The sequence below is a fragment of the Trichechus manatus genome, unplaced genomic scaffold, assembly GCF_000243295.1.
Source record: "Trichechus manatus latirostris isolate Lorelei unplaced genomic scaffold, TriManLat1.0 scaffold00048, whole genome shotgun sequence".
Classification (NCBI taxonomy): domain Eukaryota; kingdom Metazoa; phylum Chordata; class Mammalia; order Sirenia; family Trichechidae; genus Trichechus; species Trichechus manatus.
Genome location: NW_004443984.1, coordinates 7,287,993 through 7,302,585, shown reverse-complemented (window position 1 = coordinate 7,302,585; position 14,593 = coordinate 7,287,993). Strand labels below are relative to the sequence as shown.

Sequence of the window (14,593 nt, the reverse complement as noted above, 5' to 3'; positions counted from 1 at the left end):
CAGGTGGTTGGCTGCTGATGTGAACCCTGAATATGTTAAATGAGTTCATTTCAATAAAATTATGTCTATCCATTTCTGAGTAAATTAAATGTGTTAATTCATGGAAAGCCCTTAGAACAGTGTCCAGCACATAGTGCTTATTGGATGGAAACTGTCATTATCATCCGTCCATTTACCTACCTATATAAATATGCCCAGAGATGGAGACATATTCATCTATAATGATATGTTACCGCTAAGTGGTAGGATTTAGAGTGATTCCATTTTTACTCTCTTCTTTGGATTTTTATGTAATCCATGAATTCTTTATAATGAACACAAATATTTTGTAAAAACCCAAAGTCATTATTCTGGGGGGGGGGGAGATGTGCAGGCTTTGGAGTCAGACTTCATAGATTTAAACTCCAACTCCACTGCTTAGTACTGTGAGAACTTGAGCAAATTATTTACCTTCTCTGAATCTGTTTCCTTCTGTATAAAATGGGGGGTGGGGGGTGGGTAATAGTTGCCTACCTTGTTGGGAGTCCCTGGGTAGTGTATTATGGTTAAGCACTCAACTACTAGCTGAAATGTTGGTGTTCAAACCTACCCAGAGGCTCCTGAGAAGACAAGCCTGGTGATCTGCTTCCAATAACCCTTGAAAACCCTACGGAGTAGTTCTACTCTGCATACACGGGGTTACCATGAGTTGGAATCAACTTGATGTCAACCACCAACAACAACCTTGTTGGGTAGAGTTTTAATCACCTCCTCTTCTTCCTGTTGGTGAGGGAAGGATTCCCACCCTAGGGTTATGGGGTGACCAAACACACAACCTCTGACACTGGCGAGATGAGACTGACAGCAGTTTATTAATCACATATATTCACTGTCCAAGGAAGGAGGACACCACACGCCACACTGAGCTACATGGAAGTTGCACTCAGGAACAGAGTGAATAATCAGACCTGTGGGAGGCAGGCTTTGTACTAACCAGAGGGTGAGGCGGCCACTGGTTCCTGTGGGAGGATGTAACTGGCTTATTTAAATAATTCCATTGGCTGTTAGGGAACTAAAGTCCACTATTTAAGTTAAGTTAAGCAGGCACTGTGCCCAGTCCTCATGATATGGAGAATGGTTTAGTTAGGGGATCTTATCTGCAAGAGCACATGGGGAGGGACATTGGTAGTCAGGCCATTTGAGGGCTTTTCCTTAAATGGTCTTCCTCAGATGTCAAGGCACATAATGCTGGGCCTCAATTATAGGCCTTATACCACAGGTCTTTATGAGAATTACATGAGATAATTTAGGTAAAGGGTTTGGCATGATACCTGACAGAGAGTATGAGTCAGAACGGACTCAAGGGCACCTAACAAGAACAACAACAAGCTGTTATTAGCAGTAGAAGCACCACTGGCCATGTTATTTCCTACTAAGGCAGGGGCTTTATTCACCTCTGTGTTCCTAGCATGTACTAGTTACTCTGGAAACAGTTGATGTTTTATCTGGAGCCACCTCAGGCATCTTACATGGGGCGATGTTCCGTGAACATCATCTGGCATGGTAGAAAAAAGGCTGAAAAATCCTCACGTACCTTCCCCCTCAAGGCCAAGGATTGGGTCCTTCCGTTCCTTCTGGTGATTTGGAAGCAGAAGTCATTTCTCCAAAGGTCTCAAGGCTCTGAGAAGATGAGTATTTTAGAGGTTCTCATGATTGCTGTCTTATTCTCCTGTGTGATGGCCAGCCAGAAGGCTGTGCTATTCTTCAAGAACTGTAGGCAAGTCAGTCCCAGGGGAATTTCTAATATTGCAAAAACCTCAAGTAGAGGTTTTTATGTAGATAATTTTTAGGGAAACTGTAGTCAGAGACCCATCAAGCGTGTGTGAGCATGTGTGATTATGTTGGGGGATTTCATTCTTTGTTATGTCTAAAACAACCTTTTGGAAGGAAGGATTTCTTGGTATATTTTCTCAATGTTCTACAATAAACATGCATTCCTTTAAAAATAAGAAATAAAATCCTTAAAAAAAAATCCTGTTCTTTGTAAACATGGCCCCAGGACTGTGGTGGCTACATTGCCTGTGCTTTCTCCTTTTAGTCCCTACAGGATGCAGTCTTATTAAAAGGAACAGCAGGACAGATAGTGCCAGCAAACTTATTCCCATTGTTTGAGAGTAAATAAGCCCCAAGCCATCCACATTCATATACAGTACACTGGCAATAATACTGTTGTTTTTTAAATCCATTAATGCAAGAAATGTTTCTTGAGCACCTATGTGCCAAGCACCATTCCAGGTTTCTTTTTAAAAATTTATTATTATTATTTATTTACTGCTAAATCTGGCAACCCTGCACTGGGGGGGGGGGGTTCCACCAAAAAAGAACATGAGGGTGGTGCACTTGAGTGATTAGGAGACACAGCAGCTATGCTGTGGCTCTAGTGACTACAAAAGTGACTAAGTATCAGCTACAGTAAATCTGACCCTGAATGTGACAGTGACATGTGATTATAATAGTGAAAGCAACTAATTGCGCAGTGACAGGCACAGCTATATACCCCGTAGCGGCCTGCTAAATATTGGCTTGACAATGTGGCAGTGAAAGTCGCTGGGTGACAGTGACAGTGAAAACAACGGAAATGGTGACAGCTGGGCACACAGTTGGAGTGCTGTATTGTACACACTTGTTTGAAGCTCATGGTCATTGACAGGGGTCAAAAATCAGACAATGACAGTAAAAATGACTGACTGAGTGACAGCAACAATGCGACTGGCAGTTCTGCCACGTAGATTGAATGCGTAATTAAACACTGTGATTGAGTGGCTGTCTGACATGACAGCTCTCAGAACGATTGAATATTGACTTTGTGGATCTAACAGCTGTAACCACAGAGGAAGCTCGACACTGTACCGAGATGACATCTTGGGTGGCATGACTGACAGTGACAGACTGTGAGGTTCCGTGGGCCAGCACCGATGTGACTTAATTTGTCTGATACTGTCTGGATCTGACTTGATCTGTTTGGCTGTATTAAAGTGGCAAGGTGGGCTCCAACGTGGATGACAAAGCGAGTGAGAAGGAAACTCAATGAGGGGCCAAAGAAAAACTATGAACACTTTCCCCTCAAACCCGTAAATCCTAAAATTTGGGATGAAGGAGAGGCGGGATCAAAATGTTTTCAAGACACCATGATTGGTGGATACTCGGTCTGTCAGCCTATCACGTTCGACGTGCACCAGATCTCTCCACCAATGGGAATGAGTCCGGGTACAAGGCTCAGGTCTCCTCTCCGCCTTGCACGTGAAAACGTTTAGGAAAAATAAAAAAAAGCAACTTGTGTCTACTTTTCTGCCATTCTTTGAAACAGGATCATAACCCTACAGCTGCCCTGGCGGGGCGGTGCAACTCCAGCAGAACTTACCTCAGCCGGGAGGGGCCAAGGGTCAGAGGTCAGAAAAGCTTAGCAACTGGCAGGCTGCCCGCCCCCTGCCCAGGGTCTTAGCATTGGCGGAGAGCTAGCGCGTGACATAGTCGCGCCCCCCGCGCGAGGCCCGCCCCACCACGTGACTGTGGCGCCGGTGAAGGCCCGGCCAACCCCTCGGCTCTTATACTTCTTCCGCGCCGGCCTCAAAATGGCCGCCTTCTGGCGTCGGTGGCGCTGTTGAATGGAGAAAGCTTTATTGTTCCCCTCCGGCAGCAGGAGTGTTCGTGTCTTCTATGGCGCTGTCAATAAAGAACGGCAGTTTGAATCGGTGCTGAACAGGTAACCATAGAAACGGGGCTGGGGCTTAGCGTGGAGACCCCCTTTACAGCTGAGGCGCGAGCTTAACTCATTAACCCGTTGCCGTGGAGTCCATACCGACTCGTAACGACCCTATAGGACAGAGCAGAACTGCTCCATTGGTTAGGCTGTATGTTTACGGGAGGACACTGCCACTTCTTTATCCCGCTGAGCGGCTAGTGGCTTCCAACCGCCGACCTAAAGGTTGGCAGCCCCTCGCTTAACCACTGCACCACCAGGGCTTCTCCGTGAGGCCTGAGAGGCCCTAAATGAGAGCTGTACAGAGATCCCCTTGGCGTGGCCAACTCTGCCGGATTCGCTCAACTCACAGGCGCTTCTTTCTGTCCCAGGACGTAGACTTCCCCAGGGGCGGTCCACACCCTGAATCCTGGCCCCGCTGCATTCAGGCTGGTCCCCGCTGGTACCCTCCCCCGCACCGCCTTCCTCCCCTCCCCCCACGGGCTCGATCGAGGCCTCATCTCGCTGCTGCTGCTTCTCGCAGTTTCACTCCTCCGGTGTCTCTAGACCAGGCGTCGGCAAACTATGGCTGGGTCAGATTTTCCACCCTTCAACCCCATTTTTGTTTGCTAGGAGCTAAGACTGTTTTTTACATTTTAAAATATATATATGGTTGAAAAACTGATTGAGTGGGGGAAAAACAAAATGACAATAATATTCCATAGAATTTGTGAGAGTTATATGAGAACAAATTTCAGTGTCCATAAATGAAATTTTATTGGAACACGGCCATGCTCTTTCATTGTCTATGGCTGCTTCCATGCTACAAGGGCAGAGTTGAGTAGTTTCGATAGAGCTCGCTTGCCTTTGATCGCATGACCCACAGAGCCGAAAATATGTGTCCTTTTACAGAAGAAGTTTGCTGACCCGGCACTAGACGCAAATAGATGGGATGGGTCGTTGGTGTCTTTCAGAGATCCCTCCCGTTCAAAGGAATCGGGAACTTGAGTTACAACTGCACCCATGCACCTAGAGCTTTTTAGTTGACAAAACATTCTGCCTTCCGTTACCGCTTCTGGACTTAGGGACTTCTTGTTCGTAGTAGGAATTGTTTCCCTTGCTTTGAACAGCAAGCTACATTCCATCCAGCCGCTACTATAAGCCAGGTGCTTTATGTTTGTATATTGTGTTATTATGCTGACAAAGCTTTAAAGTTGGTGTGATGTTTCCGTTTTGTGTAAGAGGAGGAAGCTCAGGATTTGAGAGGTTAAGCTATTTACGGGTGTACTGGGTTATAACCAGGAGTGGTTGGAGGGCACAAATGATTAAGGTTGGTGGTTCAAACCTACCCAGAGGCACCTCCGGAGTAAGGCCTGGAGACCTGCTTCTGAAAAGTAACAGCTTTGAAAACCCTATGGAGCAGTTCTACTCTACACACATGGGGTCACTCTGAGTCGGAATGGTCTGGATGGCAACTTACCGGTTATAACCAGTAATCAGTTGCTGAGGAGTCAATTCCGACTTATGGAGACCCCATGTGTGTGAGAGTAGAACCGTGCTCCATAGGGTTTTCAATGGCTTTTCTTGTGGGTGGATTTGAATCACCACTTTTAGGTCCCTTTGCACCACTCAGGACTTCTGTCCTAGGTTACCTGTTTGTTGCTGTTAGTTGCAAATGAGTCCGGCAAATTGAGCCCCCTGCCTGGTGGTGGTAGTGGTTAGGAGCTACGGCTGCTAACCAAAAGGTTGGCAGTTCGAATCCACCAGCCGCTGCTTGGAAACTCTATGGGACAGTTCTACTCTGGCCTGTAGGGTCGCTTTGAGTCGGAACCGACTTGACAGCAATGCGTTTGGTTTTTTGTTTTTTGCCTGGTGGCCCAGGTCATACTTCTTCTAACTTTGTTCTTTTAAGCGTTCTCTCCTCAGTTCTTCTTTCCTCAATCTGGGATCATTGGTTCTTCACTGGAATTGTATCCAAATCTTTGTATAGTTTATGGAGATTTTAGATGCCTTTCTTCTAAGGCACTATTCATCACTAGTTTAACTGCAGAATTGTTTCACAACACCCATGCTTGCATGCATACGTTCATTGATCATTTGATATTTGTTGAGCACATGCCATGTACCTGGGACAATTCAAATCCTTGGAAATAATGGTGTAGAACAAGACCAACGTGATCTCTGCTCTTCCACGGAATTTAAATTTTAGAGGGGGTATACAGTTAAACAAATAAAGATAATTTCAAATACAGCTGTTACAGCATCATAATACAAAATTAGTAGTTAATATTTGAGTGATTCCCGTGTGCCAGGTGCTTCATTTATGTGAATTATCATTTAATCTTCACTCCAACATTATGACATAGGTAGTATTAATATTCCTATTCTACAGATGAGGAATCTAAGATTTAGAGGAGATGTCCAAGGTTACATTGTTTATGCATAAGGCAGCTGAGATCTGACTCTAAAACTGATTGGACTCATCCACTCACCACCCTGTATTGTTGTTTATTGTCTTCCTCAAGGGAGTTACTCAAGGGCAGGGACCACACCTTCCCTGTTTTTGCCTCCTCAGCTGCTAGCCAGTGCCCACAACCTGCCGTTTCCAGTTAAATATTAAACAAATCCAGGTCATTCACTGAGCAAATATTTGAGTGCCTGTTATGTACTAGGTACAACTGTGCTACCAAAAAAATAAACAACCTGTTGCCATCGAGGCAATTCAGTTCTGACTCATAGCAACCCCAAAGGCCGAGTAGAACTGCCCCATAGGTTTGAGTGGCTGGTGGATTCAAACTACTGACCTTTTGGTTAGCAGCTGAGCTCTTAACCACTGCACCACCAGGGCTCTACTGTGCTAACCCGTTGCTGTCGAGTCGATTCTGACTCATAGCGACCCTATAGGACGGAGTAGAACTGCCCCATAGGGTTTCCAAGGAGCGGCTGATGGATTCGAACTGCCGACCTTTTGGTTAGCAGCCGTAGCTCTTAACCACTGTGTCACTGCCGTGCTAGGCCCTAGGAATATCAAGGTGAGCAAGATGGACCTGGCCCTGCTTTCTGGAAGCTAAAACCTAGTGGCAAAGATAGTAAAGAAATTAATAAAATTATAGCAAATTGTGCCAGCTGCTATAAAGGAAACAAAACAGTGCTGAGATAGAGACTAACCTGGGAGATCCACTTTTTACCGGGTTGATCGGGAAGACCTCTCTTCAGCAGGGTAGTTCAAGCTGAAACTTGAGTGATGAGCCAGTTCAGCAGGAAGGGAAAAGGGACAGAAGTGAGGAGGAAGAACTTTTCAGCAGGTTCAGAGACCTTGGGGTGGGTAAGAACTTGGAGCTGGAGAACTGAAAGAGGCGAGTGATTGTGGCCTGGTTCAGAGTCTCACCAGGCCCTGAGTCCTTGGCCCTGCATGCAGCATCACTACTGCTAGAGCTGCATGCCCTCGGGCAAGTTACAGATTAGTTGTCTGATCTGTAAAATGTCGATAATGGTACCTCCGCCAAGGGTTGTTGTGCGGATTGAATAAGAGAAAATGTAATAATAGGTTCAGTGTTTTTTTCTTCTTATTGTTAAACACGTTGCTGAGTTCCAGTTAGGGAAAGCTAACTAAACTTGCCCCCAAATGGAAATTTATTTAAAGTGCTTAATAATAAAAATCCAGATACGTATTACTTCAACAGACAAAATTAAGGGTTGGAGGTGCTTTTTCTTTCTTTGAGAGGAGGGGAACAAGTCTTTTTTTAAAATTGTTTCTGTTTAGAGAGGAACTCTCCAAATGGGTTTTTTTTTTTTTTTTTTAACCAATTATACAACCGTCTCTGCAGAGCATTTTTCAGCATTTTAGGATTTTAAGCTCGTATTCCTCCATGGCCCCTGTGTGCATGTTCGTAAGGCATTCCAAAAATGATAGGCTTCTTCTAGTTGGTGGTAGTTTAAAAATTTGTTTGCAAATGACTTCAGGTTCCCTTCTGAAAGTTTTCAGAACAGTGTTGCATACTTCAAAGCAGAGGATTGAATGCTTTAAAGCAAATAGCAGACTTTTTCAATAGGTAAAATAGGATGATGTTTGGGCTCATGAGCATGAAAAATTACAGAGGCAGGAATAAATCAAGGGACCTATATAAGAACACCAGTGTGAAGTTTTGCTTTAAATAGTATCCAGTAACCATATTGCACATGTCATCAGAAGTTGTAATCCAACCCAGTAAATGAAGCAAGGAACTGGACAGAGAGTGGCATGTTAATGCAATGTTAAACAACAAGCCCTGAATTAAATTGCTATTTCAGGTTTGGGTGGGACCTTTGTATTTAAAGTTTTGCAGTTTTACTCTGTGATTTAGGTCTGTTGGGTTCCAGTAAAGAGTAGGTGGTAACACTGGCTTTGAAGGATAATATAAAACTGCAGGAAGAGCCAGGGCATACCAATTTGTTTTTCAATCGATTTTATTTCAGTTCAAAGCATTGTTGCAGACAGGCAGCCCAGGAAAACAAGCTACACTTTGGCAGTACTCAACTGCTTTTGGAGATTGAGGAAGACTGAGTATAACCAAAGTGTGGTCTGTTTTCTTGGACTGTCTGCAATAATGCTTTGAACTGAAATAAAATAGATTGAAAAACAAATTGGTATGCCCTGTTGCCTCATACTCAGTATTTACATTACCTTTCTGGAGTACTTCCTGTACCAGCACCCTGGGGGAGGCAGTGACCCCTCAGCATCTTTCAACTCTTCAAGAGAGTGAGTGCTTTGATTTTCGCAAGAAAATTGAATCTGGATATATGGTTTTCTATCTCCAATAGCCTGCCTTCTAAAGCCATCATCTTGACAATGTGGAGGAAGCAAACTGGTAACCACATAGAGGAAAGAATTAAATATTAAGGACATTTAAATTCAGAGATGAGATTGTCAGTTTAAGTCATGCAAAGAGTACAATATTTCATTTGCAGAGGGCATGCAGTTTTGAGACTCCAGCAGCCCTCCAGACAGAGAAGGGTAGAGAAAAAGCTAGCTTTCCTTATATTTCTCTAGTGTTACTTAACTCCAAACCCTCAAAATCATGACACCAAGTATTTCATTTCCTTTGATAAACTAAGTACATTTTAGCTGATCCACATAAGGCAGAGATTATCAATCTGGGGTAAATGGTTGGGTTGCAAGGGATCCAAGAACCCTTTGATTTTGCCTGCGAAATTGTGTGAATGTCGTTTTTCTGGGGAGAGAGCCCATTACTTTAATCAGATCACAGAGATGTCCTTAACCCCTGAAAAGGTGTAGAGCCAACAATAAAATGTCACACATGCCCCTACGAACTGCAGTCTTGATAAGAATTTCCTAAAACCAGTTACTTTCCACTGCTCTGCGACCTTGACCTCCGAGTTTTGAAGTGCCTTTTCAGGCTTTGTTTTCTGCCTAAAGTGGTCAAGCATAGTTGAATGTGTATAATATATCTACCTCGTGAAGTGCTTCAGAAATACCCTAGAGATCGTTGTTTGTCATGATTTTGTTGAATGTTTTACATGAGACGGGTGAACTGTGGATGTATTGTTTAGGCAGTCTTGTTAGCAGACACCTTATTTGTTCTTCTGACAGGTGAAGAGCAGCAGAAGCCTGACACTTTGGCTCTAGGTACCCACTTCTTGCAGATGGAGTCAATTCCTCAGATTCAGGGAAACCAAACTCGTTGTCGTCGAGTCAATTCCGACTCATAGCAACTCTGTAGGACAGAGTAGGACTGCCCCATAGGGTTTCCAAGGAGTGGCTGGTAGATTTAAGCTGCTGACCTTTTGGTTAGCAGCTGAGCATTTAACCACTGAACCACCAGGGCTCTGAGATTCTGGGAAGTAGGATTAAAAGGGAAAGAGGAGGGGGAGAGGGAATTAGATTCAAGGAAGCAGGCACCAAGGAGTAAAGAATAGGATGCTTCCCCTCCTTTGTCCAGGAGGTCCTCTGTACCTGCGAAAGTAAAGAGCTTCTATCTTGAGACCAAACTTATCTCTGAACTTGTCTAATACTTTGGTGATGGTGTTAGTGACCCAGACTCATGGTGACTCCATGCACAATGAAACGAAACACTGCCTGGTCCTGTGTCATTCACATGATTGGTTGTGGATCGTACTGTTGTGATCATAGGATTTTTGTTGGCTGATTTTCAGAAGTAGATCGCCAGGCTTTTCTTCCTAGTTTGTCTTAGTTTGGAAGCCCCGTGAAACCTGTTCAGCATCATAGCAACACGCAAGCCTCCAGTGACAGAAGGACGGTGTCTGTGTATGAGGTGCATTGGCCAGGAATCAAACCTGTGTCTCTTGCATGGAAGGAGATAATTCTACCACCAGTGCCCTGTATCTAATGCTGTTGTTGTGTCGTTGTGTGCCATCTAGTCGATTCTGACTCATAGCAACCCTATAGGACAGAGTAGAACTGACCCATAGGATTTCCTAGGCTGTAATCTGCGGGAGCTGAGTGCCAGGTCTTTCTCCTGCATAGCAGCTGGTGGGTCTGAACTGCCCAACTTTTGGTTAGCAGCCACTAGGACCCTCTGAAAAAGTCAATTCTTAGTTGTAAATTTCTGGTTTTATTAGTACTTGAAGGGAAATAAAATGAAGGAAATATCTTTTAAATCTTAGGATGTTTTGCCAAAATGGTACCTCAATAGAAAACTGCTATAGGCCAGATGTTTGTTTGGCCCACCCAGTGTTTAAAAACATTTTTAAAATTAGTTGTTTACATTTAAACATTAGAGATTTTAAGTAAAAATCCAGATTTCCAGCTTCTCTTGAAAAACTGGAGGTCCTGCTAACCACATTGGGGCAGAGCCAAGTAAGCTGCTGTTCTTTTTTGGTTCTGACAGGAGCGCTCTAGTTTTCTATAGTCCCCAAATGTTACTCATTTACATCATCTGTCCAACCCCTGGAGGTATATGCACGAGTGACCTCTGCTATAGGCCTTAGAATCTGGTTCTGAGACAAGACCAAACAATACAAACAATAGAGGATGCTTTGTGAAGGGAAGGACCCAAGATGGATGGGGGGAGATTAGGAAGAAAAGGATTACAAGTATAAATAATAGGCTCCAAATATTGGTTATTTGAATGTGTGTGTGTTAAAAAAGAAAAAAGCGAACAGGATGTGATTCTATTTCTGACTTTAAGAAAATATTACAAATCGTAATGTAACCCACTCGTTTTGTCTGTGTCTCGGCTTTCTTGAACTCCAGCGTAACTTTGAGCTCTTCCTTATTGACTCCTTTAGCTCCTTGTTCCCGCTAGCTTTGGAAGACGGGGTCAGGGGCTTTGGCAGCAGTGAACCTGCCATCTTTCTTCCATCTGGTACTTCTTCGAGTCTCAGTGGATGGCCCCAAGAGTTGCCAAAGGCAGAAACCTGGGAGTGGTTCCATATTCTTCCCCTTCTTTTAACCACCCACTTTTACCCCCAAATGGCACATATTAAGTTAGGCTCCAAGCTTTTTCTCCTCGGTTGGTTAAAGCTGCTATAATCTCTTGTCCTGGACTACCCCAGTAGCCTTCTAGCTGGTCAGCTGGCCCCCGCTTTATTCCTCTCCAATCCATTTGATGTGCTGAGCCAGTGATCTTTATAAAGCACAGACCTGAACATGTCACTCCCTTGCTTAAAACTCTTACATGGCTTTCCTGCCCCAGGATAGTGCAGTTCTTGGCTTGGCACGTGCTACCCTGAAGCTCTGGCTCTGCCGGTCTCTCAAGCCTCATCTCCTAGCGCACTCTGCACTCCCCTCTAGCCTCTGCTTGGCCAGCAGTCACACATGCTGTATGGGCCGTAGAACTTCCATCCTTCCAGGGACCAGTGGGCTACACTGTGGGACTTCAGTGCTGCTCAGGTTTCTCCTGCACATCCTTGTAACAAAGGATGCTGCCAGAGTTTTGGATTTTTGCCAATGTGATAGGTAAGAAATAGTATTTTAGTGTAGTTTTAATTTGTTTTCTCTTTTTATGTGATAAAGGATATCTGCCCATTGTCTGTGGTATAAGCTGTCAAAGTATTTTTTTCAGTTTGTCACATGCTTGACTTTGTATGTATCATTTTATTGCTGCACAAAAGTTTTACGTCTTTGTATCGTCATGTTTGTCAGTCTTACCATGTATTGCTTTGGATTTGGAGTCACAGTTAGGAAGTTTGCCCCACTCTCAATTTATGAAAAATTCATTCGTGTTTTCTTCTGTATGTGTATGGTTTCATTTTTTTTTTTTTTTTTAACATTTAAGACTCTGATCCTGTTGGGATTTATCTTGGCATTTGGTTTGAAGAAGGATCCAATTTTGTCTTTTTCCAAATGACCAGCCAGGTGTCCCAACACTATTTATTAAAAGCTTATCCTTTCTCCACTGATTTGAGATGCTGTCTTTATCGAATATTTAACTTGTATATGTACTTGAGTCTCTTACTGTTTGGTATTGTTTTCTGTTTGGTTTCATTGTTAGTTCATATGCCATTACAAAACCATTTTAATTTTAGAGGCTTTATAATTTGTTCTAACATCTGAGAGGACCAATTCTTTCATATTGCTCTTTCTCAGGGTTTCCCTGGCTATTTTTGCTTATTTATTCTGCCATATGAAATTTATAATCACTTTGTCTAGTTTCAGCGGGAAATAACTTGGTGGTATTTTTTTTGGGATTATGTTAAATTTATGTATTAATTTAGGGAGAGCTGACATCTTTATGACATTGACTCTTCCTATCCAAGATCATGGTCTGTCTTTCCATTTGTTGAAAGCTACTTTAGTGATCTTTTTTTTTCCAGGAGTGTTTTATGGTTTTCCTTATATAAATTTTGTATGTTTCTTGTTAGGTGTATTAGACCTTCATTCTTAACTTTTTGAAAAAATCATTCCTTCTATAATCTCTTTAGATCTTTTCAGAGTTGTACATACTCATATACTCAAAACTTTTTGCATTATTTCAAATGGTTCATTGACCCCCACTGCCCCACCCCAAGCCCATCACATTATATTGTCCCCTTAAGTAACCCATCTGTTGTCTGTCTCTCTCCTCTTCCCATCTTCAGTACCTAGCACTGTGTCCTGCATATAGTAGACAGTTAGTACATATTTGTTGAATGAACGAACCAAGCAGTAAGGGAAAAATGAAAGTGGGTGAAAGAATGAGAGGCAGCACTAAGACCTGTATTTGGGAAGATTGTCCTTGTACAGATGCCCAGATATTCCCAAGTCTGCCGTCACTAATGCACTTATTCATAGTATTTTGTCCTCCTCCTTACCCCCATCTCAGAACTTTAAAAAATACCATGTTGATAATAATAAACCAAAAAAAAAAAGAGCTCATTGCCATTGAGTTGATTCTGACTCACAGCAACCCTATAGGACAGAGTAGAACTGCCCTATAGGGTTTCCAGGGAGCAGCTGGTGAATTTGAACTGCCAACCTTTTGATTAGCAGCGGAGCTCTTAACCACTGTGCCACCAGGGCTCCTTGATAATAGTAGTTACCACTTATTGAGCACCTACAAAGTGCCAGGCACTGTACTAGGTGTTTTACGTAATTACTTCATGTAATCCTCACAGCAGCTAAGCCATAAATACTGTGACTCTCATAAAAAATTATTTTGGAAATTTCTAAACATTTAAAATGTAGTGAGAATAACATTGTGAACTCCCATGTACACGTTAACTCCATTTTATGCTTGAGGAAACAGGTTTTGGAAGGTTAAGTAACTCAAGGTTTAAAGGTAAAGTCAAATTTAAAACTCAACTCTTTATAGCTCCTTGTTAAGGTTGTTTTTCAAACTTTAAGCTACCAATGGCCAAGGGAGGAAATAGTCAAGAGCCACTCTTCTAAACTCCAACAGGTAGTATTTTTTTTCTTCTTAATTTTATTTATTTTGTTGTTGTTGACAATATACACAGCAAAACATACACCAGTGTAACAGATTCTATATGTACAATTTAGTGACATCGATTACATTCTTTGAGTTGTGCAACCATTCCCATCCTCCTTTCTGAATTGTTCTTCCTTCAGTAACATAAACTCAGTACCCCCTAAGGTTCCTATCTAATCTTTCGAGTTGCTGTTGTAAATTTGATCCCGTATAACCAAACCCACTGCTGTCGAGTCGATATGGAATCATAACAGCCTTATAGGACAGAGTAGAACTACCCCATAGGATTTCCAAGGTTGTAAATCTTTAAGGAAGCAAACTGCCACATCTTTCTCCCATGGAGTGACTGGTGGGTTTGAACCACTGACCTTTTGGTTAGCAGCTGAGTGCTTTAACCTCTGTGCCACCATGGCTCCTTGATCCCATATAGATAGTTCTTAAAAGAGCATAATGCTCAAGGCAGACCTTTTTTGACTAGTTAAGCCAAGCTATTGTTTGGTTTTAAGATGACTTTAGGGAGTATTTTTGGTGTAAGGTTTAAAGATTATCTCAGGGCAGTAGTTGGCAGGGGTTCATCTACCCTACATGGCTCTGGAAGGTCTAGAGTCCCTGATAATTTGAAATTCTGGTCTGCATTTTCTTCCTTTTGATCAGGATTCTTCTATGGAATCATTGATCAAAATGTTCAGTAGTGGTAGCCGGGTACCATCCAGTTCTTCTGGACTCCATGGCAAAGAAGGCAGTTGTTCACGGAGGCAATTAGCCACACATGCCATATCTTCCTCCTATTCCTTATTCTCCTTCTTCCTCTGTTGCTCCCGGTGAATAGAGACCAATTATTGTGCCTTGGATGGCCTCTTGCAAGCTTTTAAGACTCTAGGCACTACTCAACGAACTAGGAGGTAGTACAGAAGCACTAGAAACGTTATTAGGCTAGTTAACTGGGATGTGCCGTGAAACCATGACCCTAAACCTTCAAACCAAGGAACCAAATCCCGTGAGGTTT

At 43.0% G+C, this 14,593-nt stretch overlaps 1 protein-coding gene across 1 annotated transcript in view; it reads left to right on the top strand.

Moving 5' to 3' along the window:
* The first annotated feature begins 3,615 nt into the window (after positions 1-3,615).
* ZBTB40 (zinc finger and BTB domain containing 40) overlaps positions 3,616-14,593 on the top strand; it is an 89,862-nt gene continuing 78,884 nt past the window's right edge. The window contains exon 1 of the mRNA XM_004377147.2: positions 3,616-3,742. The gene's annotated coding sequence lies outside the window, so the exon portion shown is untranslated. The remainder of the gene's footprint in view (positions 3,743-14,593) is intronic.